Consider the following 22222-nt stretch of genomic DNA (forward strand, 5'->3'; position numbering starts at 1 on the left):
AAAGGTTAAGAACCTTAGTGTGGCGAAGAAGAGTCCGCATATTGAGACATCAGAGAGGTGTATTTCTTAATTCCATGAACAATAACAATGCACGAATACTTAGACACCGAAAGAGGTTCTTGTCCCAGCCCCCACTCCTCATTCTTGACTAACTTTTCACTCTTTAGTATTTCTTTCCATGGACTATACATCCCCCTGATTTGTTTACTGCTCCTCAGTGGTTGAATGGCTCTGTTTTCCATAAGGATAACAGATTTAATCACAGATCTCAAGCCCATTATGAACATTAATTAATGTCTGACATCTCTTAATGAGGTAGGTAAAAACTATCATCATTTCACAGATGGAAAAATCAGGTCTAGGCAAGTTTGGTAACTTGTTCTTAGGCCACCCAAGAGATTGTGGCTCATTTCTAGAATCAATGCTTATTCTCCTCACATGCAAACTTTTTTGATTCACCATACACCAATCTGTTGGAAAAACAACCTGTTTTGCAAAACATTTCGTTGATGATAGATGTGGAAATAATCTTTCTTAGGGTAGAAACATCTGATGGTATCAATATTCATACTACTTCGGTACCAATAATTTATTTTCTGTTTTGTTCTCTGAAGAAGAATAGATGTCCTGGTTGGAGAGAAAAAGCCCCAAGCCAAAATAAACCATTAAAAACCACTATCCATTTTGAAATAAAGCAATTAGCTTCTTCTTTTATTTAGAAACTTTACCCGGTTAGAGAGTTGGAGACAAACAAAATGAACATTGGTTGTCAAAATGCATTGATTTAATTTTTGCCCCTAAGATACCACACACAGTCAGTGAGTAAGGACTTTTGTCTTTTTTTTGGTCAGTTTGTTTCTTATGGATTCATGTTGCTTTGATCAATGTTGTTTGTGTGTCTGATCTTAATCTAAGTTTTTTGTTGTTTGACTAGTCCATCTGGTTAGACAGGATAGTGCAAAAAATTTGAAAATACTTTGGGAGTTGTCTTTTTAAATGATATTTGTTTTTATCTATTGCTTTGCTAAATTCCTACTGGCCTGGCAAAGAAGGGAAACAGAGGGAACACACAAGCAAAAATGAAGGGCACAAATGAATGAATAAATAATTGAGAGAGAAGGGATAGCTTCTCCTTAGAGAAAAATTCCAACTAATATATATAGAGGAATGAGGAAAATTGAAAGTCTTCATTAGCCTCTTTTTTTTGTGGTGCCTCGGAGGTAGTCGGCTGCTTCAGGATGAAGCTGAACATCTCTTTCCCGGTCACTGGCTGCCAGAAACTCATGGAAGTGGACGATGAATGCCAACTTTGTACATTTTGTGAGAAGCGTATGGCCACAGAAGTTGCTGCTGACGCTCTGGGTGAAGAGTGGAAGGGTTATGTGGTCCGAATCAGTGGTGGGAATGACAAGCAGGGTTTCCCCATCAAGCAGGGTGTCTTGACCCATGGCCGTGTCTGCCTGCTATTGAGTGAGGGGCATTCCTGTTACAGACGGAGGAGGACTGGAGAAAGAAAGCACAAATCTGTTGGGGGTTGCATTGTGGTTGCCAATCTGAGTGTTCTCAACTTGTTCATTGTGAAAAAAGGGGAGAAGGATATTTCTGGACTCGCTGATACTACTGTGACTCGTCGTGTGGGGCTCAAAAGAGCTAGCAGAATCTGCAAACTTTTCAATCTCTCTAAAGAGGATGATGTCCGCTAGAATGTTGTGAGAAAGCCCCTAGACAAAAAAGGTAAGAACCTAGGACCAAAGCACCCAAGATTCAGCATCTTGTTCCTCCACGTGTCCTGCAACACAAACGGCGGCCTATTGCTCTGAAGAAACAGTGTACTAAGAAAAACAAGGAAGAGGCTGCAGAATATGCTGAACTTTTGGCCAAGAGAGTGAAGGAGGCCAAAGAAAAACACCAGGAACAGATTGCCAAGAGACAGGGGCTGTCCCGAGAGCTTCTACCTCTAAGTCTGAGTCCAGTCAAAAATGAAATTTTCTAAGAGTAACAAATAAGATCAGATATCCAAAAAAAAAAAAAAAAAGAAGAAGAAGAAAGAAAATCTTCATTAGACAAACACCATAGTGATAATTATCAGAGGCAAAATATATTGAAGGATGCTAAAATTAGTGGGTAAAAGTTTGAGGAGAAGCAGGATATTTGTATAGTCTCAGTATTTCCCCTAAGATATTTATTAATGACAAGAGAAGGGGAATAATTACATGGAGAAACTTGGCAAAGACCACCATGTCTCCTGACTTTATGCTCTGAGAAGGGCACAATGCCATTTCTGTGGTGTTCTTGCCAAAAATGCATAACCTTCATCTAAACATGAGAAAGCATCAGACAAACCCAAATCGAGGGATATGCGACAAAATAACTCCACCAGTATCTCTGCCAAAGTGTCAAGGTCACGAAAGAGAGAGAAAGACCAAGGAACTATCTCAGATTGAAGGAGACTAAGGAGACTTGACAACTAAATGCAATGTGGGATCCTGGATTAGATCCTGCATCAGAAAATGGACCTTAGTGGAAAAATGTTTCAAGTCTGTAGTTTAGTCACTAGTATTGTACCAATATTAATTTTGATAACTGTACTGTGGTATGTAAAATGTTAACATTAGAGGAAGCTGGATGAAAGGTATATGGAAACTACTATTTTTGCAACTTTTCTGTAATTCTGAAATTATTTCAAATTTGAAAAGTCAAGAGGGCATTTATAGCAGTTCCCTAAATAACTCTGCATAGGTGGTGGGAAAAGAAGATTTCGATGGCCTTGAAATATCTGGATAATATATCTTTCCAACTCAGTCCAATAACTCTTTACCTGGGCATATACAGTTTGAGAACTTTACCTCTTTTAAACGCATAGAAGATCATAGCCTTTTTCTATATGAAATACTCTATTTTTTCCTCATATGACATAGGCACTCAAAAAATATTTGTATAAAATGGAAATAATGATTGCTGTCCTGCTTTTCCCTGCTGAACTTACAGTGTGGTTATAAAGTGTAAAAAAGATAAAGGAAGTGGAAAGTATTTTGCAAGTTGTAAGCATTGTACCGGTGTAAGGTGTTATTTTGATTATTGATGGAAAAATGTCTAAGGTATTTTTGTAATTTAGATATACATCGAATCAGTTTCTCCTCTTACTTTCTCTTTACTCTAATCACATTTCCACATGTTTACCAGGCTTAAAATTTCAAAATTGCCCTTGAAAATAAGGACTGAAGGAGAGGGGATGGGTGTCAGTTACCAAAACTCTGGCTAGTCATCTTAAAACATGCCCTTCACCTTTGTCCTTCACTTTTATTCTCTTCTATGCCGTAAGAAATTATAGACAAAAAAAGGAAAAAATTTAGAGCAGGGTAGGGCCCTAGAGTAATCTAACTCAGTTCTCTTAAACATACCTGATTATAAGAATCACATAGTGAGGTCATTTCGAATATGAATTCCTGGAACCCTGCAATCAAAATCTATGGGAGGGAGCCTCAAATCTATATTTCAAAAATGAGTTTCGGCTGGTTATTATTGACAAGCAAATTTAAAAGCACTGTCATTTTATAGATAAAGAAATCGAGACAAAATGACCAAATTTATTTAAAAAATAGCATACACTATCTGGTAGATATTAATTTCTGGGATATAGTCTAGAACAGGAAACAATTTTGTAAACAACTCTAGTACGTACTTCACTAGGGTACCAAACAAAGCTGAATGCAACTAATCCTTCCTTGGGAGGAAGAGGATCAGGAAAGCCACCAGAGACTTTTGTAATACTGCACCTGCTGGGTAGACAGCAGAGGGTGAATATTCCAAGAAGAAAGGACAATATGCAGAGATACATACATGTGCATGGCATTCTCAGGGACTGGGAGTGGTCCAGTGGCCTGGACTGTGGTGTGCGGTGGTGTGGTGGTGAAGCTCAAAGAAGAAAGGCAGGCTGGGGTCAGAATTTGAAAGCCGGGAAGACCTTGCTAAAAGGTTTGTTCTTACATATCACCAGAAGCACAGGCAACAAAAGCAAAAATAGATAAGTGAGACTGCATCAAACTGAAAAGTTTCTGTGCAGCAAAGGAAACCATCAACTGAATGAAGAGGCAACCTACAGAATGGGAGAAAATATTTGCAAACCAGTTATCCAATAAAGGGTTAATATCTAAAATATATAAGAAACTCATAAAACTCAATAGCCGAAAAACTAACAACCAATTAAAAAGTGGGCTAAAAACTTGAATAGACATTTCTTCAAAGAAGACATACAGGGGTCTGCCCGGTGGCGCAGCGGTTAAGTGTGCGTGCTCCGCTTCGGCAGCCCGAGGGTTTCCAGGTTTGGATCCTGGTAGCGCACCGACGCACAGCTTGTCAAGCCATGCTGTGGTGGTGTCCCATACAAAGTAGAGGAAGATGGACACAGATGTTATCCCAGGGCCAATCTTCCTCGGCAAAAAGAGGAGGGTTGGCATCCGATGTTAGGGTGCCATCCGATCAGGGCTGATCTTCCTCACACAAAAAAAAGACATACAAATGGCCAACAGGTATACGAAAAATGCTCAACATCACTAATTATCAGGGAGATGCAAATCAAAACCACAATGAGATATGACCTCACACCTGTTAGGATGTCCATTGTCAAAAAAACAGAAAATAACAAGTGTTGGTAAGGATGTTGAAAAATTGGAACACTTGTGCACTGTTGATGGTAATTAAAATGGTGCAGCCACTACAGAAAACAGTATGAGGTTCCTCAAAAAATTGAAAATAGAACTACCATATGATCCAGCCATCCTACTTTTGGATATTTATTTAAAAGAATTGAAAACAGAATCTCAAAGATATTTTGCGTTCCCATGTTCATTGCAGCATTATTTACAATAGGCAAGAGGTGGAAACAACTTACATGTTCATTAACAGATGAATGAATAAAGAGAATGCGGTACATACATACAATGGAATATTATTCAGCCTTAAAAAAGAAGAGAATGCTATCATATGCTACGATATGGATGAACCTTGAGGACATTATGCTAAGTGAAATAAGTCAGTCACAGAAGGACAAATACTGCCTGATTCCACTTATATAAGGTATCTAAAGTAGTCAAACTCATAGAAACAAAAAGTAAAATGGTGGTTGCCAAGGGCTGATGGGGGGTGGGCTGGAAGTGGGGAGTTGCTGTTCAATCCTGTATTTTCTATTTCCATTTAAATCATAACAATTAGCTAGTTTCTTGAAGTTGAATTCTCAGAATAATCTTGGACCTCTCCCTCAAGATTTTCCTTTTCTTCCTTTGTGCCTTCCTTCTTTCTCTCCTTGTTTCCTTCCTTTCCATAGTTATTTGCCAGGCGCTATATTAGTCATTGATAGTACTAGTGAAAAAGCAGATGCAGCCCCCATTCCTCACGGAGCTTATAATGTAGTGGGGAATACAGATAATAAACATAATAAATGAATAAAATAATTACAGTTTGTGAGAGGTGCCATAAAGAAAATGTATAGGGTGATATGATAGAAATTTGCTAAGGTAAAGGAGCTGGAGGAGCCTAATTCAGGTAGGCCTCCTGAAACTGAGTCTTGAAGGATGAGAAAGCCAATGTCAAATGCTGCCAAAACATGAGCAATTATAAACATGAAAACTTTTTGTTCTGAAACAATCACTGTTAAGAGAAGGAAAAGATAAACCTACAGACTGAGAGAAAATATTTAGAAGTCTCATTTCTGACAAAAGACTTCATATTCATTGCATGTTCATTGCAGCATTATTTGCAGTGGCCAAGACATGGAAACAACCTAAGTGTCCACTGATGGATGAATGGATAAAGAAAATGTGGTGTATATATACACTGAAATATTATTCAGCCATAAAAAGGAATGAAATCTTGCCATTTATGACAACATGGATGGACCTTGAGGGCATTATGCTAAGTGAAATGTCAGACAGAGAAAGACAAATACTGTAGGATTTCACTTACGTGTGGGATCTAAAACAAACAAACAAAAAAACAAGCTCATGCCTACAGAGAACAGATTGCTGGTTGCCAAAGTTGAGGGGTGGGGGGGTGGGCAAAGTGAGTGAAGGAGATCAAAAGGTACAAATTTCCAGTTATAAAATAAATAAGTAGTGGGGATGTAATGTACAGCATAATAACTATAGTTAATACTGTACCGCATAGTTGAAAGTTGCTAAGAGAGTAAATCTTCAAAGTTCTCATCACAAGAAAAAATTTTGTAGCTATGCATGGTGACAGATGTTAACTAGACTTATTGTGGTGATCATTTCCCAATATATACAAATAGCAAATCATTATTTTATACACCTGAAACTAATATAATGTTATATATCAATTATACCTCAATAAAATAAGACTTTTATTCAGAATGTAAAGAATTCACAAAATTCAACAAGAAATAACTCAAAAGACAGAAACATAAGTTTTGAACTGACACTTTACTCAAAAAGACATATTGATGGTAAATAATCATATGAAAAGATGCCAATACTCATGATGGAAACACAAAGTAAAATCACAATGAAACACCATTATACGTCTATTAGAAGGTAAAAAAAAAAAATCCTGACACTACCAAGTGTTGACAAAGATGTGGAACAACTGGAATCCTCATGCTTTGCTGATAAGACTATAAAACAGTATGGCCACTTTGAAAAACTGTTTAATAGTTTTTTTAACAAACAAATTTAAACATATACAGTGCTTATATGTTTACTTATTCTTATATGGGAGTAGCAGTCTTACTCCCAAATATTTACCCAAGAGAACTAAAAACTTATGTGCACACAAAAATCTGTACACGCATGTTTATTTCAGCTTTATTTTTAATTGTTAAAACTTGGAAACAACTCCAATGAGAATAAATGAATCAACAGTTTGTGGTATATCTATACACTGGAATACTACTTAGCAACACAAGGGAGAAAGTAACCCTGATGGATTCATGCAACAACATGTGTGAATCTCAAAGGTATTTTGTTAAGTGAAAGAAGCTAGAACCCAAAGGCATCATATTGTATGACTCCATTTATATGACATTCTGGGAAAGGCGAAACTATTGAGATAGAAGACAAATCTGAGGTTGCCAGGAGTGGGGTGTGGGGAGGGGTTGATCACAAAGAGGCAGCAAGCAGGAATTTTTGGGGTGATGAAACTTTTTGGATCATGACTGTGATGGTATACACAGTTCTATGCATTTGTCAAAATCCATAGAAATATACATCACAAAGAGTGAATTATGTAAATTTAAAACATGTAAAGTGTTATTATTGATTTCTAGTTTAATTCCATTGTGGTCTGAAAGCAGGCATTGTATGATTTCTATTTTTTTAAATTTGTTGAGGTGTTTTATGTCTCAGGATGTGGTCTATCTTGGTGAATGCTCCATGCAAGCTTGAGAAGAAAGTGTGATCTGCTATCATTGGATGAAGTGCTCTATAGATGTCAATTATATCTAGTTGATTGATGATGCTGTTGAGTTCAACTGTGTCCTTACTGATTTTCTGCCTGCTAGATCTGTCCATTTCTGAGAGAGGGGTGTTGAAGTCGCCAACTATTATAGTGGATTTGTCTATTTCTGCTTATAGTTCTATCAGTGTTTGCCTGACATTGTTTGACACTCTGTTGTTAGGCACATGCACGTTCAGAATTGTTATGTTTTCTTTGAGAATTGACCCCTTTATCATTATATAATGCTTTTATTTATCTCTGATAACTTTCCTTACTTTAAAGTCTGCTCTGTCTGAGATTACTATAGCTACTGTTGCTTTGTTTTGATTATTGTTAGCATGGTATATTTCTCTCTACCCATTTACTTTTAATCTATATGTGTCTTTGTATTGAAAGTGGGTTTCTGGTAGACAACCTATAGTTAGGTCGTGTTTTTTGATCCCTTCTGACGTTCTCTGTTTTTTAATTGGTACATTTAGATCATTACATTTAAAGTCTTTTTTGATATAGCTGACATATATTTGCTATATTCATTACTGTTTTCTATTTGTTTCTCTTGTGTGTTGTTTTTTTTTGTTTGTGAGGAGGACTAGCCCTGAGCTAACATCCGATGCCAATTCTCCTCTTTTTTCTTGAGGAAGACTGGCCCTGGGCTAACACCCGTGCCCATCCTCTTCTACTTTATATGGGACGCCGCCACAGCATGGCTTAGCAAGCGGTGCGTTGGTGCGCGCCCGGGATCCGAACCTGCGAACCCCAAGCTGCCGCAGCAGAGCACGCACAATTAACTGCTGCGCCACTGGGCCGGCCCCTGTTTCTTTTGTTTTTTGTTCCTGTTTTTGTCTTCCTCTCTTTTTCTGCCTTTTATGGTTTTAATTGAGCATTTTGTATGATTCCATTTTCTCTCCTTTCTTAGCATATCAGTTACAGTTTTTTAAAACTTTTTTAGTGGTTACCCTAGAGTGCAATATATATTTACAGCTAATCCAAGTCCATTTTCAAATAACACTATACTACTTCCTGGGTAGCATAAGTATTTTATAATAACAAAATAATCCTAATTCCTTACTCCCATCCCTTGTATCATTGCTGTTATTCATTTCACTTATATGTAAGCACACATAAGCATACATATTCGTAAGCGTACGTAATCAAATACATTGTTATTTTAAACAAACTGTTATCTGTTAGATAGATTAAGAATAAGAAAAATAAGAGTTTTTGGTTTACTTTCACTTATTCCTTCTTCAACTCTCATCCTTTCTTTATGTAGATCTGAATTTCTGACCTATATTATTTTCCTTCTCTCTAAAGAACCTCTTTTAACATTTCTTGCAGAGCAGGTCTATTGGCAACATAGTCCCTCAATTTTTGTTTGCCTGAGAAAGTCTTTATTTCTCCTTCACTTTTGAAGAATAATTTCATAGAGTATAGAATTCTAGGTTGGTGGGTTTTTTTCTCTGAACACTTTAAATATTTTACTCAACTTTCTACTTGCTTGCATGGTTTCTGAGAAGTTAGATGTAATTCTCATCTTTGTTCCTCTATAGGTAAGATGTTTTTATATTCTGGCTACTTTCAGGATTTTTTCTTTATTTTTGGTTATAATTTGAAGATATACCTAAGTGTAATTTTTGGGGGCTTTTATCTTGCTCAGTATTCTTTGAGCTTCCTGGATCTGCGGTTTGGTGTCTGACATTAATTTGGGAAAATTCTTGGTCATTATCTTTTCAAATATTTCTTCTGTTCCTTTCTCTCTTTTTTCTCCTTCTGGTAATCCCATTACACATGTGTTACATCTTTTGTAGTTGTCCCACAGTCCTTGGATATTCTGTTCTTTTTTTTTTTTCAGTCTTTGTTCTTTTTGCTCTACAGTTTTCAAGGATTCTATTGATATATCCTCTAGCTCAGAGATTCTTTCCTCAGCCATGTCTGGCCTACTAATAAGCGCCTCAAAGCCATTCTTCGTTTCTGTTACAGTGATTTTTATTGCTAGCATTTCTTTCTGAATCTTTCTTAGGGTTTCCATCTCTCTGCTTACATTACCCATCTGTTCTTGCATGCTGTTTACTTTATCCATTAGAGCTCTTAGCATATTAATCACAGTTGTTTTAAATTCCCAGTCTGATGATTCCAACATCCTTGCCATGTTTGATTTTGATACTTACTCTGTCTCTTCAAATTATGTTTTTTGTGTTTTGGTATATGCCTGGTAAATTTTCTTGATAGCTGTATGTGATGCACTGGGTAAAAGGAACTGCTGTAAATAGGCCTTTAGTGATGTGGCAGTGAGGTGTTGGGGAGGGGAAGCATTCTATAGTCCTAAGATTAGGTCTCAGTTTTTCAGTGAGCCTCTGCCTCTGCACTGTGAACTTCATGACTGTTTCTCAGTTTTTTTTTTGCCCCGTTAGGTAAGACAGGATGGCTAGAGTGGGCTGGAGTTGGGTATTTCCCCCCCCCCAGGTCAGTTAGGCTCTGATAATACTCCAGTAGGTTAAGCTCTTGTTAGGCAGTTTTCCCTGAGGGTGGGCCTTGTTAAGAAGAACAGAGTGCTCTGGAGTATTTCAGAATGGTTCCTTTTCCCCTCCTCCTGCCAGGAGCACAAGGGGATTTTTCTCAGATACTTACTGTGGGAACCTAGTCAAGCTCCTGGAGGTAATCTCACAATGTTCTGGGAGCCCCTCTATGGCTGGATCACCCCAGAGTTCTTCACTTTCAGAGTTGTCCACACTGAGCCTTCACCAATCTGTCCATTACAGTTCAGGTTTTCCTACCCTGGCGCTGGTTCTGGAGGTGGTTTCTGCGCGAGTCTCTGCTCTGGTGAGCTGCGGCTCTCTGTGTTTGCCTGTCCATCTCTCCACTCTTGGGGGCAGCAGTTTACCCTGTGTCCTCCCCTGTCTTATGGATCCAAGAATAGTTGTTTGTTGATTTTTCAGTCTGTTCAGCTTTTTGCTTGTTATCAGGATGGAGTGGTAACTTCCAAGCTCCTTACGAGCAGAACTGGAAACTGAAAGTGAAAACATATAAATTTTTTAAAAATCAAGCAAGATAAGGGTCAGGAAAAAACTTGTGGATTTTTAAAGTTGTGTGTGTCATCAGTGACTGAGCAGTTTTGATGAAGTGGAGCTCATTGAATCCAAATTGCTTTATGTTTAAGAGGAAGTGAGGTGAGTAAATGGAAACATGTAGTGTAGACAACTCTTTCAAGATGTTTGGCTATAAAGTGGAAAGGGAAATAGCTGGATGAGAATGTGAGTCCATAAAAGTTTTAAATTTTTTATGTGAGACCGATTAGGACTAAAACTAACAAAAATGTACTGACTTCTACTGGGAAAATTATAGAATTTAATAAAAGATATAAAATGGCCAAATAAGTAGATATATCATGTTCACTGACGGGATAACTTAATGTTATGAAAAATTTCTGTGTTCCCTGAATTAATTTATAAATCCAAACAATCTCAATAAAAATGCTAATAGAATTTTTGTGTGTGTGGATTTTGCCCAATGGATTCCAAAATTCATTAGGACTAGCAAATATATAAGAATGCCAACATATGGGGCCGGCCCAGTGGCATAGTGGTTAAGTTCTTGCACTCTGCTTCAACGACCTGGGGTTCGAGGATTTGGATCCTGGGCGCAGACCTACACACTGCTCATCGAGCCATGCCGTGGCAGCATCCCATACACAAAATAGAGGAACGTTGGCACAGATGTTAGCTCAGGGACAATCTTCCTCAAGAAAAAAGAGGAAGATTGGCAATAGATGTTAGCTCAGGGCCAATCTTCCAAAAAAAAAAAAAAAAAGAATGCCAAAACAATCTTTGAATATATTAGGAATTGCCTTATCAATTTTCAAGACACATTATAAAGCTGTATTAATAGAAACAGTTTGGTACTGGTGCAGGAATAGATATTCGAAATTGAGATATGAGTGGGGTCCCTCTGAGGAAGAATGCTATAACCCTGCCAACATAGTATACTGTAAATCTTCCTCTTTGCCCTTCTGAAAGTGACCTGGGACCCTTTACCAAGGTATCTGTGCATGGGAAGAGGGAAATAGCCAGATTTTTTTGGAATGACTAAGATAGAATTGGAGTTGATGTTAATTCCTGGGGATCCCAAATGCTTTTTGGTCCAATAGTCAGAGTGGAGATTGATAGAGATTAGATGATAAATAGTTCTTTGGTCTGATTCCTTCTCACAGTGGGCCCAGTGGGTCCACACATACAACTCAATAGGAATTCTCTTTGTACCTAAATTTTACCTGAATTTATAGTTCTCAAGAACACATTTGCAAACTAGCAGACTCTTCACACTGGCTCCCTGCCTGTAGAACAATGGCTTATATAATAGGAAAGACCAACTGGAAACCACTGGAATTTCGCTGCTCAACCAAAATAATAAATCAAAAGCAATATTGCATCCCTGAGGAAGTCTGTGGAGAGTAATGGCACCATGCAAGTCTTGAGAGATGCAAGTGTGTTGACTTGGCCTGTATGCATGGTAGTGGGGTTTTGGAGAGTGGTAGCAGATTTTCATACACTTAATCAGGTGGTGATCCTAAATGCTGCTGCTTTTACAGATGTAGTCTCCTTACTGGAGCAAAACAGCACAGTCTCTAAAAACTGGTGTGCAACTATTGTTCTGGCAAATGCTTTATTCTCTCTACATCAACCAAGAAGTAATTTGCTTCCACATGATCGGGTCAACAAAACATTCACTGTTGCTTTCAGCTCTAGCCCTCTCTGTCATAATCGAGGCTAAATAATCCATGAAATCATGCTAATAGATTTGTTGGGCAGGAAGTAGCAAATACCCTGGAAGCTTTAGTAAGATATATGAGTGGGAGATAAACCCCATGAAGACTTGGTGGGTTTGTAGGGCTCTAGGGTTCTGGGGCATACTGAGATCCCTCCTTCAATGTGAAAGTTAAGTTGATGTATCTTCCACCTATGAACATTAAAAAAGATCCAATGCTTTGTAGGCCTCTTTGGGTTCTGGAGCCAATATGTGTCTCATTTGAGTGATTTACTTCGCATATTTACTGAGTTTCAAATGGGGCTCAGAGCAAAAGAAGTCTCTGAAGCTGGTCCAGGGTACAGTATAAGCTATTCTACCATTTAGGCCATATGAATCAGCAGGTCTTTGGCATTTAGGGCTGTTTTCGGGATCTTCTGGCAGCCCTCCACAAGAGAATGACAATGCATGCACCTAGGATTTTAAAGCAAAACCATGCAGATATCCATTTTCCTTTTGAGAAATGGCACCTTTCTTGCTACTTGGTGCTGGTTGGGACTAAATACCTAATTATGGGACAGTCTGAGATGACTGTTATGAACTGGGTATTATCTGATCCATAAAGCTTTAGAGTTGGGCGTGAACAGCAGCACTTCATCATAAAGTGACATGAAACAAGCAGGAAAAGGACTTCCAAGGGCATGGGCCAGGATCCCAGGAGGATTCCAGTCTAGGCGAAGGGTGAACAGGGAGCCCTAGAGGCGGCCTGATGGGGATGTCCTGTCGGCCCTTAGTCCATCTGCACCTGGTCTTCCTCTGTCCTTGTCTGTTCCACATGCAAAGTTTTACCTTTTTACATTTTTTCCTCATTTAGTGTTGATGCGAATCCAGACACTGATTAGAAAACGGCAAGTTCCAATATCTGATCCAAGAAACCTCAACAAGAGAAGCAAAAAACATTCCTTCTTCCTGGAAAGCTGTAGAAAGACAGCCGCTGTCCTGGGGAAGGACATGGTCCTGGTAAGTGCTATTTGAAAGACTCCCACATTTCAGTGGTTATTGCTCTGCCTGGGAAAGTCCTTCCAACCTCTACATCCAGGGAGATCTGAGGGGCTGTCTCTGCTCCTGGCCCAGGTGAACCACACTGAAATGCACCTGTCCTCTGAGGAAGGGGGACTTGAGGGTTTCATTCAGTAGCCAGGGAGGAGGCTGGCCCTCCTCCCTTCTCCCACATACAATAAGCTGTGACCATACACAAGTTCTTAATTCAAGGAGGAAAGTGAGATTCTGTGTCTCATTTACATGAGCATAAGAAGTGAAAGAACCACACCACAACACCCAGGCTGTGAAAGAAACAGGATATAATGTAAGAGTCAAATCTACCATTTACTATTAAAGAAATAATATCACTCCTCCCCAATGGGTTAACAGTGGCTGGCGTGATGTCAGGGAGAGGGAGGGGGTGGTGCCCTCCCTCTGGGGATTTAGGGGACACCAGGGAAAGTCTTAGGATGTCCTCGTTCACTCAGGGTGGGAAGAGCTGGCCCGGTGCACCCCGAGGGCGCCAGAGTCCCTGCTGGTCAGGAGGAGCTGCACTTGTGGTCTCCAGAGTGTGATGGCTCATCGCCAAGGGCATGGTGGCTGAAGAGAAGAAACAGACTATTTTGGGGATCCTTCCTGAGATTCATGGCACAACTCCCTGTCCCCCTGCACTCTGATCCAAACCCTGTACCGAGTGCTCAGTCCATCAACAGCACCTCGTTTGTCCCTGATGCACAAGGCATCATTTAGCATCACCCATTTCAGAGGATGCAACCGAGTCCCAGAGAGCAGAGGGGAGCGGCCTGTCCCAGGCCTGCTCAGCAGTGGAGCTGGGATCGAGGCCCATGCTTAGCCCGAAGCTGTACTGAGCCCCTGGATTCAGTCGCTCCTGGTCCCAACACTCACTCGGCCCTGAACTGGAGGATGTCCGGTTCCTCTTTCTCCTGAAGAGCCGCATTTTGCTCGCCTTCTGGTGTGCGGGCTCCAGCTGGCAGGAGACCCAGTAGCTACAGGACAGAGTGGCCTGTGAGCTACCAGGAGCCACACCTCAGGTGCCCCTCCCAGAGCCTGCCAGCAGCTGAGTCCTGGTGCCCCATGGGTCACCACGCTACGAGTTCTGTGGCTGATCAGCGAGTCAGGCCACAGGCTCTGGAGCTGGCCATCAGAGAGAGTCTGCCCTGCCCTCACCCAACTCCTGTCCCCCTCACCTGTCATGGAAGCTGATGGGCTCCATGGCCTGGAACCAGGCCCCAAATCGCTCGTCGGGCTCCAGGTCATATGCATTTGCAGCCTGCTGGAGCAGCTGGATCCTCCGGATGAGTGTGAATTTCTGGGAGGAAGGACAGGATGCAGACAGGGCTTGGGTGGGGAACGCTGTCAGGGACTTGTGCGGAGTGAGGATCTGGTCTGGGGTCTGTGCTCACTCGGGAACCCTCCTTCCTTCCCACTCCATTCAGGACTTGCCTGTCCTCACAGTTGGCTTGAATTAGTTCCTCATCCAGGAAGGTGTCCTTGATGCCAGCCCCTCCCGCACCCGCCAACGTGATGGGATGCCCAGCTTTGTGGATCTGACTCTCCCAATAAATGTAAGACCCAAGGGATGAGGCCAGAGAAAGTCTTGCCAGGGGAAGTCTGTGATTTCCACTTCCCCACCCTCCCCTTAGCTGCTCATGTCACACCATTTCTGAAAGTTGACCCGATTTCCCTGGAAGGGAGACAGCCAATGTCCATCAGAAACAGCCCCCTAAGCCCAGAACCAACCCCCATCCCAGCCCTTCTCAGGCTGCAGGAATGTCAGGGCCCAGCAGAGGGCAGACCTTCCACAAAGAGAACTTGACACTGGGCCAGGCTCTGGGCTCCAGAGCAGGAGGGACAGGGGAGCTGAGGCCAGAGACCTTATGTAGCACACCCTCTCTGATGACAGACGGGGAGACTGAGGCCTCAGGGAGGAAGGGACAGCTGGAACACAGAAGTGCTTCCTCACTTGCAGGGGCTGATGGCACTCCCCCAGGGGCAGGGCCCGAGGGGGAGGCTGACTCCATCTCAGACACAGCCTCCTGCAGCTCTGCAGGCAGGCAGCTATGAGCTTCACCAGCCCAGGTAGACTGGTGGGGGGCTTATGCGGAGCGTCTATTCACGCATTGCTAAGATGGGCCTGACTCCCCAGCTCCAGGGGTGGCCATGGGGCTCTCATGAGAGGAGGTTTGCCAGATACTGAGAGCTCAGGTCCCAGTGCAGGGCTCTCGCCTCCCAAACCTCAGGATCCTGCTCTCTGGCCCCACCTCCGGGCTCACTCACTTTCAGATCATCCTCCATCCCAATGTCCAGCAGCTTCAGGTGATAGAGGAACATGCCCAGGAAGGGGACGACACCCTGTGAAATCAGGGTGGGAGTGGTGAGATGAGTCCCACCTCTCAGGTGCCCCCATGGACCCTCCCCCAAATCCCTTCACCCCAGCCTCCTGCCCACCACAGACTCCCACAGAGAACAGCCTAGGACCCTCAGCGGCCTCCCCCCAGTTGCCCCCTCCAGGACCACCGAACTTCCCCAGTCACCTCCCAGGGGCGGCTTTTGGCAAATCCCAGGGTATGTGGTCCCAGCCCCTCCCCTCCCTAACACATCCTGGGCCCAGCCCTTCCAGGCCTCCTCCTGGTCACTTCCAGGGCAGGCATTTCAGGCTCTTGGGCTCCAGGAGCTGGGCTGGAGGAGGAGGGACCCCTCTCTTAGGGAGGCCTCCAGCCGTGAGGAGAGTGACCCCTCCTCTGACACCTGGACCCTCCCCCTTAGGCCACCTCACCTGCTGCTGCTGTCTCTCCTGGGCTCCCTGGGGGTCCATCTCCAGGGTGGCCCTCACAGATGTTACTTCCTGCAGGGTCAAGGACAGGCTCAGGGAGGCTATGTTCCCTTCCCCATGTCTCCCAGGCCCCTGATCTTGGACCCTGGACAGCTGGTATCTATGGCTGCTCCCATTCCAGGGTGCCCTGATGCTAGATCACTCCCAGCTCCAACACTCCCTCCTCTGTGCCCTCAGGCCTGCCCAGGCCCCTAAGCCTCTCTCCTCATCAGGAAAGTGTGAGGAGGACTCCCCATGCCTCCCAGGGTCCCCTGAGGACTCAGTGTCATCTGACTGTCACCAGTGCTGTCCCCTTCCCCCTCAAGGAGGAGGAGCACAAAGCTCCTGCACATTCCTCTCCCCCTTGTACCCATCACCTCTGTGAGGCCTGCACCACAGATCATCTCCCTCCATTTCCCAGATGAGGAGACCGAGGCCCACAGAGGGGCAGTGACTTGCTCAGGGGACCACAGAGGAGACCGCTCCCCCTCACAGCCAGAGGCCCTGGCCCCTGGCCTTCACTCCTCCTCCAGACACACCTCGGACCAAGGTCCTGTCCTCTGGACTCTCGGGGTGTGTTGAGGCCCTCAGTCAACCTGAGCCATGGATGGAGAGGCACAAGGTGTCTCGGGGTCCCATGCAAATGGCTTCTGTGTTTTCCAGCCCCCTGGGATTCTCTGACACCAGGCTGGACCTGAGGCCATGCCAAAGGCCTCAGCTCCCTAGGATCCCCTCAGGATGGTTCCTGCACAGAATTCCTCCTTCATTCACTCAGGAAGGGGACCCCCTTGTGCCACATCGGAGTGACAGTGTAGGGGCTGACCACGGCACTGTGTAATGGTACGTTTGCATCCTTTTTCACTTGGAAACTTCTAATGTCCCTTCTCCTTTCTCAGCTCTCATGTTTGAAGTCTGTGGTCTGAGCCTTTGCACAATCCTTAGGCCCCTCCTGCCAGGGCCTCGATGGAGGCCATTAAGAATCTGTCAGGAAGGTCCGTTAAGAATCTGTAGGTTCCCCGATAATTCTCATTGCCATCTGGGGCGTATCCTTGTCGACAAGGCACTGGGGGTGACTCACTGGTTTGTCAGCAGTGACCACTATCGGGCTAGACTGCACAGTCCCAGAGAGCACACAGTTCTGTCCCAGATCCACCATTTGGCCCAAGGCTGGGCAGCCCCTATGTCCACAAGGCCTGTGTGACCTCACAGTGCCCATCCCTGGGACAGGCAGAGTGCCCTCCCCTGCGAGGTGCAGTGAAGATAGAAGGAGCAGCAGGGGCCTGGCTTCCTGAGGACAGACTGGGCTGCTTTAGGAAGAAAGGAACCCCCACCCACTCCATCCACCCGCCAGCCTGGAGGATGATGAGGGCCAGCTGATGGGTCCGCATGGAAGCCAGACATCTGCTCATTCTGCCAGCTCCTCACCTCTTGGAACAGTCCAGGCGACACCACTGTATCCCGTGCGCAAGGCCTCCTGCCCCAAACAGTCCCCACCTGCCCCTGCAGCTCACACCCCCCGCTTCCTGTCCAGCTGGACAAGACAGACCGTTATTTCTCGGGGAACCTTAAGTGAAAAACTTACCAAAGCACATCCTGCCTGGTCCCTCCCCACCTCACCTCCCGTCCTTCCAGATCTCCAGCCTCCACTCACCTCCTTGAGCAGCTTCCTGCTCTCCCGCTGGCATGTTTGGAAGATATTTCTAACTATTTTACAGTTCTTCCTGAGGAGGGAAAAAAGGAAAGAAACACTGTGGAGTGGTTTGAGGGTAAATCCCTTTTGTTTGAAAACCCAGAAGATCCAGACAGCCTGGATGAGCATTTTCACTGTGTCCTCTGAGCCCTGAGGTGTCTGGGACTGGGGAGGGGGCTCTCCTGTTGTCACCTGGGGCCTCCATTCTCTTATTTTCTCAGCAGATGTGTTTCAAACAGTCTTAATTTCACATGGACAGAGAGTTCTGTTGCTGCAAACACTTGAAAATCTTCAATTTGGTTCAAGCCATGATCTGTCACTTAGGGAAACTGATTCCTGAGGCAGAACCACTGGCCTAAGTTTTCAGAAAGACTTGAAGCCTGCCAACCAGGTCAGACCCTATCCCCAGGGTTTGCTGCCTCCCAGGAGGTCCCAACTGACTGAAGGGCAATGCCAGCCCTGTGGGGGGTGTCTGGTCCACCCAGGTGGTGCTCGCATGGAGAGAGGCCTACCCACCTGGACACCTGTCTCCACGTCTCTTTTAAACGTTGAATGGAGGGGCCCTCCAGAGCCCAGAAGATCGTATGGAGAGAGGAAAGGTTCCTCAGGCCTTGGCATTCCTGGGGAAGGAAAGAGAATGAGCTGTGAGGGGGAGCTGGAGCCCTGCTTCCTCTGGCTTCTGTCACCTCATTGACGTCTCCTGTCCTGGATGAGACAGCGGCTCAGGGAACCCGGAAAAGGCATAGCTGGAACCTGATGAGGAATACTTCCAGGGAGGAGGATTTGAGCTCAAGCCAAGAAAGGAGCCCAGGAAGGGGTGAGCTTCCTACCACTGGGACCAGGAGTCAGGTCATCGAGGCCTGGCAGGAGGGGCCTAAGGTTTTTGCAAAGGCTCAGACCACGGACTTCAAATGTGAGAGCTGAGAAAGGAGAAGGGGCAGTTCCCCTGACTCCAGAGAGGGGCTCCCAGGGCCTCCCACATCTTACCTTGGCCACCTGGATCCAGAGCTCCACCACCCTGGCCCTGTCCTGGGCCGTCATGCTCGGGTCCCCAATGCAGGTGGTGATGATACATTTGACCACTCTGTTAAAGTGGGTCATGGTGGCATGGATGGTCGGTGCCAGGTGCTCAATGCCCCTGTTGTCACCCTGGGACCAGATGGAGTCCAGGAAGTCGTGGGGCCTCACTGTCTTGAAGAGCTCCTGGGGAGGACAGGGAGTGTCACCCAGCCCTGTCACAGCCCAGGTCAGCTTCCGCAGCCCCCAGTCCCAGGCCGGGTCAGTGGTGAGAGCTGGAGCTCAGGAAGCTGAGAATGCGGCCTGAGGCTTGTGGGAGTCCCTGGGTCTTGCCTGTGTCCCCTGAGGGCCCCCAGCACAGGATGACCCAGGAACCGATACTGTGGCGCAGGGAAGTGGCATTTGCTTGCCGCCCAGTCTCACTTCCTCCAAGCACCAGAACTTGGCTCCTGCTTGACCATCTCTAGGGGCATCTTCCACCCATTCTGACCATCCTGGGGTCTGACTCCTCTTTCAGATGCACATTCCCCCAAGGCAGCAACAACCAGGGGCTTTGTTTGTCTGCCTTGTAGTCATGTACACATGAGGTGCCTAATTAGTGCTGAGGCTGTTGAGGCCTCCTGGGCAAATGAGTGAACTACCCAAGGATGAGACAGCGCTTCAGTGTGCTCCGCTCCCCCACCAAAGCGCAGACTCTGCCCAACTTCCTCTCTGCTCCACCTCATCCACCTGCACAGCCACTCTGCACGGCAGCTGCTCTCAAAGTCCATCCCTACTGTCCACATGAGGACATCAAAGGCTTGGGAGTTAAGAAGGCTGCTCAGGTCACATGAGGGTATGTGGGGAAGCAAGAGGTTGGACCGAGATCATGGGATTCTGGATCAGGAAATGGCAGGTCTGGGGCAGCTGATGGCACAGGGAAGGCCGGCCCCACCTGCCCTGAGAGCCCCGCTGCTCACCACATCCATCAGTGTCAACTGCTCTGCCACCAGCCGGGGAGGGAACTCCAAGAAGTCAGGCTTCTCCTCCCTCAGCAGGTTCTTGGTGGTCACGTCCCAGGGGCAGGCGGGCTCTGGGACTGGATCTGGCTCTGCTGTTATCTCTCCAGGTGGAGGGAGGATTCTCCCTGGAGCCAGTGGTCCAGCTGGCTCCAGCTCAGGAGCTGGCACTGGGGCTGGAGCTGAGGTTGGTGGTGGCTCTGACCCTGGAGGGACTGATGGAGGTGACACTGGCTCCAGCTCTAGCACAGGTGGTTGAACTAGAGCTGGAGCTGGATCTAGCCATGGAGCTGGCCCTTGCTCTGGCTCTGGAGCTGGAGGGAGCTCTGGAGATGGTACTGCAGCAGGAGAAAGAAACAGTTTCACTCAAGTAGCTGACTTCCCCTGTGCCTGTCAAAGCCAGGAAAGACCCCACTGCCTTGAAGTGAACCAAGCCTCTGAATACTCTGCAACTTGTCTTCCCAGACTGCCGTCGCCTCACCTTCCAGCTCTGCCTCAATGGGCCGTGGATACTCCAGCTGGACCTGGAGAAGGTAGGCGTGGCCCTGAAGCCCCGAGCCAGGCAAGCTGAGATGCAGAGAGGCCAGCTTCATGCTGAAGCAGGGATAGTGCAGGAGCTCCCAGAAATCCTGCCCTGGGTCCAGGCAGGTTTCCACCAGAGAAGCGATGGCACTGGGGGAGGCAATTGGGCAACAGAGTCAGAGGCCTGGGCTTTCCCTCCACGCTTCTCACCCAAGGCACCCGGGCTTGGGACTGGGCCCTATGCCTGCCCCTCTCCATCCAGGTGAGAGCCTGGGTCTCTCCCTGACCCCTGTGAGGCTGTCCTGGCAGTGGCAGGCCTGCTTATCCAGCAGGTTGACACAGAGTCTGTTGTGACTCTCTTCCCACTGACACTCTTCTCCTGAAGGTCTGGGACACAGCCCACCCCGGCCCTCCATGCACTTGTGCAACTGGATTGAGCACTGAGACAGATTTGTGACCAGGTTGCTCACACACCTCCTGTTCTGGGCCTGGAGGCGGTGGTCAGAAGAGGTAGATGTGGAGAAGGGGAGGCAGATTCAAATGGGTCTGTGGTGGGAATGGGTTTCTAGGGGAGAACTCAGCCCAGCCACCCCTCTGGTTCCCAGGGGTCCTGGCACCCATCCATAGCTCTTTGACTCCTGTCCTCCTGGACTGGAAGCCACCGGGCCTCTGCCTTCCCATGGGAATCAAAAGATGCGTGAGATGCGGCTCTGATAGGCTCCCCTCAGCCACAGCCTCCATCTCTCCCCCCACAGCTTGTTCTTTAGAGACAGGAGGCCATCCTTCTGCACCCAAAGACCACTCACTTTTTTAGGTGGTCCTGCGCTCTGCCCTCCTGGCTAGAATAAGAGGAGATGCCTCCAGATGTAAAGGAGGCTATGAGGGCATCCCTTGGGATGGACGGTGGATGACAAGACCTGCCAATGATGTCGAATGTCAATGTCTGACTCTCAGACGGAAATTGAGGCCACGCATTGTGTCTCCTTCATTCACTGAGTTTACTGTCTCCAAATGTCCTGCATGCAGTAGGTGCTTAATCTACATGGTTGAATGAATGTAGTCCACCCAGAACCATCCCAGACACCTGAGTGGGCCTAGGGCCTCTCTGCTGCCCCAGAGATCCTTGACTGGCTACCCCAAGGAAAAGGACCAGGACCAGCTGGATGGACTCTCCAACTCCTTGACAGGGTGGTTTCCATGTGCTTTTCCAAATTCAGAAAGGCCGCATCTCAGAGATGGGTGAGGCAGAGCACTTTTCACGGGGAAGAGAGAAATAAACACCATGAACAACCACAGCACGTCCACAGCCGTCTATGCAGAGCCAGGCACCAGGTAAGCACCCGCCATGGCTGATCCCATTAGTTCCTACAAGATCCCCATGAAATTTATCCTCTCCCAACCTACTTTTCAGAGGAGCAAACTGAGGCTCAGAGAGATTTGGTGACACTCCCAGGACACGCAGCTGGCAGGGGGCAGAGTCACCACTGTGCTGAGGAGGGAGTGGCCACTCACCTAGTAAACAGCTGGTCCAGGACCTGGTGGGATGGGTCTAAGGCCGAGTAGTTGACCATGAAGGTGGTGAAGCTAGAGATGTTCCTCCTCAGGAAAGCTGGTGCGATGGACTCTGTCAGCTTCTCCATCATGCCTGTCTGGAGGGCCCGCATCCTGCAGGCCTCATGGAAATTCACGGTGGACTCATCCTCACACTGAGGGAGAGGAGGAGGTACATACACTCAATGACATCATGGTGAACCACCGGAAGGATTGAGGTGACTTTCTACCCTCCTGTGTAGCTGGTGGGAAGGAGTGGAGGTCCAGATTCCTTTGGGAGTGGGACTGTGGAGCACTCTAATGAGAAAACCATGGGGGGTTCCAGGGGAGACTCAGATTTGAGTCTGCATTCTAGTAGTGCCTTGGTCATCTCAGAGTCCT

The 22222-nt window shown here is 46.0% G+C and overlaps 2 pseudogenes; both read left to right on the forward strand.

The window, feature by feature from the left end:
• Positions 1–22222, forward strand: part of LOC131402237 (adhesion G protein-coupled receptor E1-like) — a 637417-nt pseudogene that overhangs the window by 185984 nt on the left and 429211 nt on the right.
• Positions 1239–1983, forward strand: LOC131402245 (small ribosomal subunit protein eS6-like; annotated as a pseudogene).

This window comes from Diceros bicornis (genome assembly GCF_020826845.1).
Source record: "Diceros bicornis minor isolate mBicDic1 chromosome 35 unlocalized genomic scaffold, mDicBic1.mat.cur SUPER_35_unloc_1, whole genome shotgun sequence".
NCBI lineage: Eukaryota > Metazoa > Chordata > Mammalia > Perissodactyla > Rhinocerotidae > Diceros > Diceros bicornis.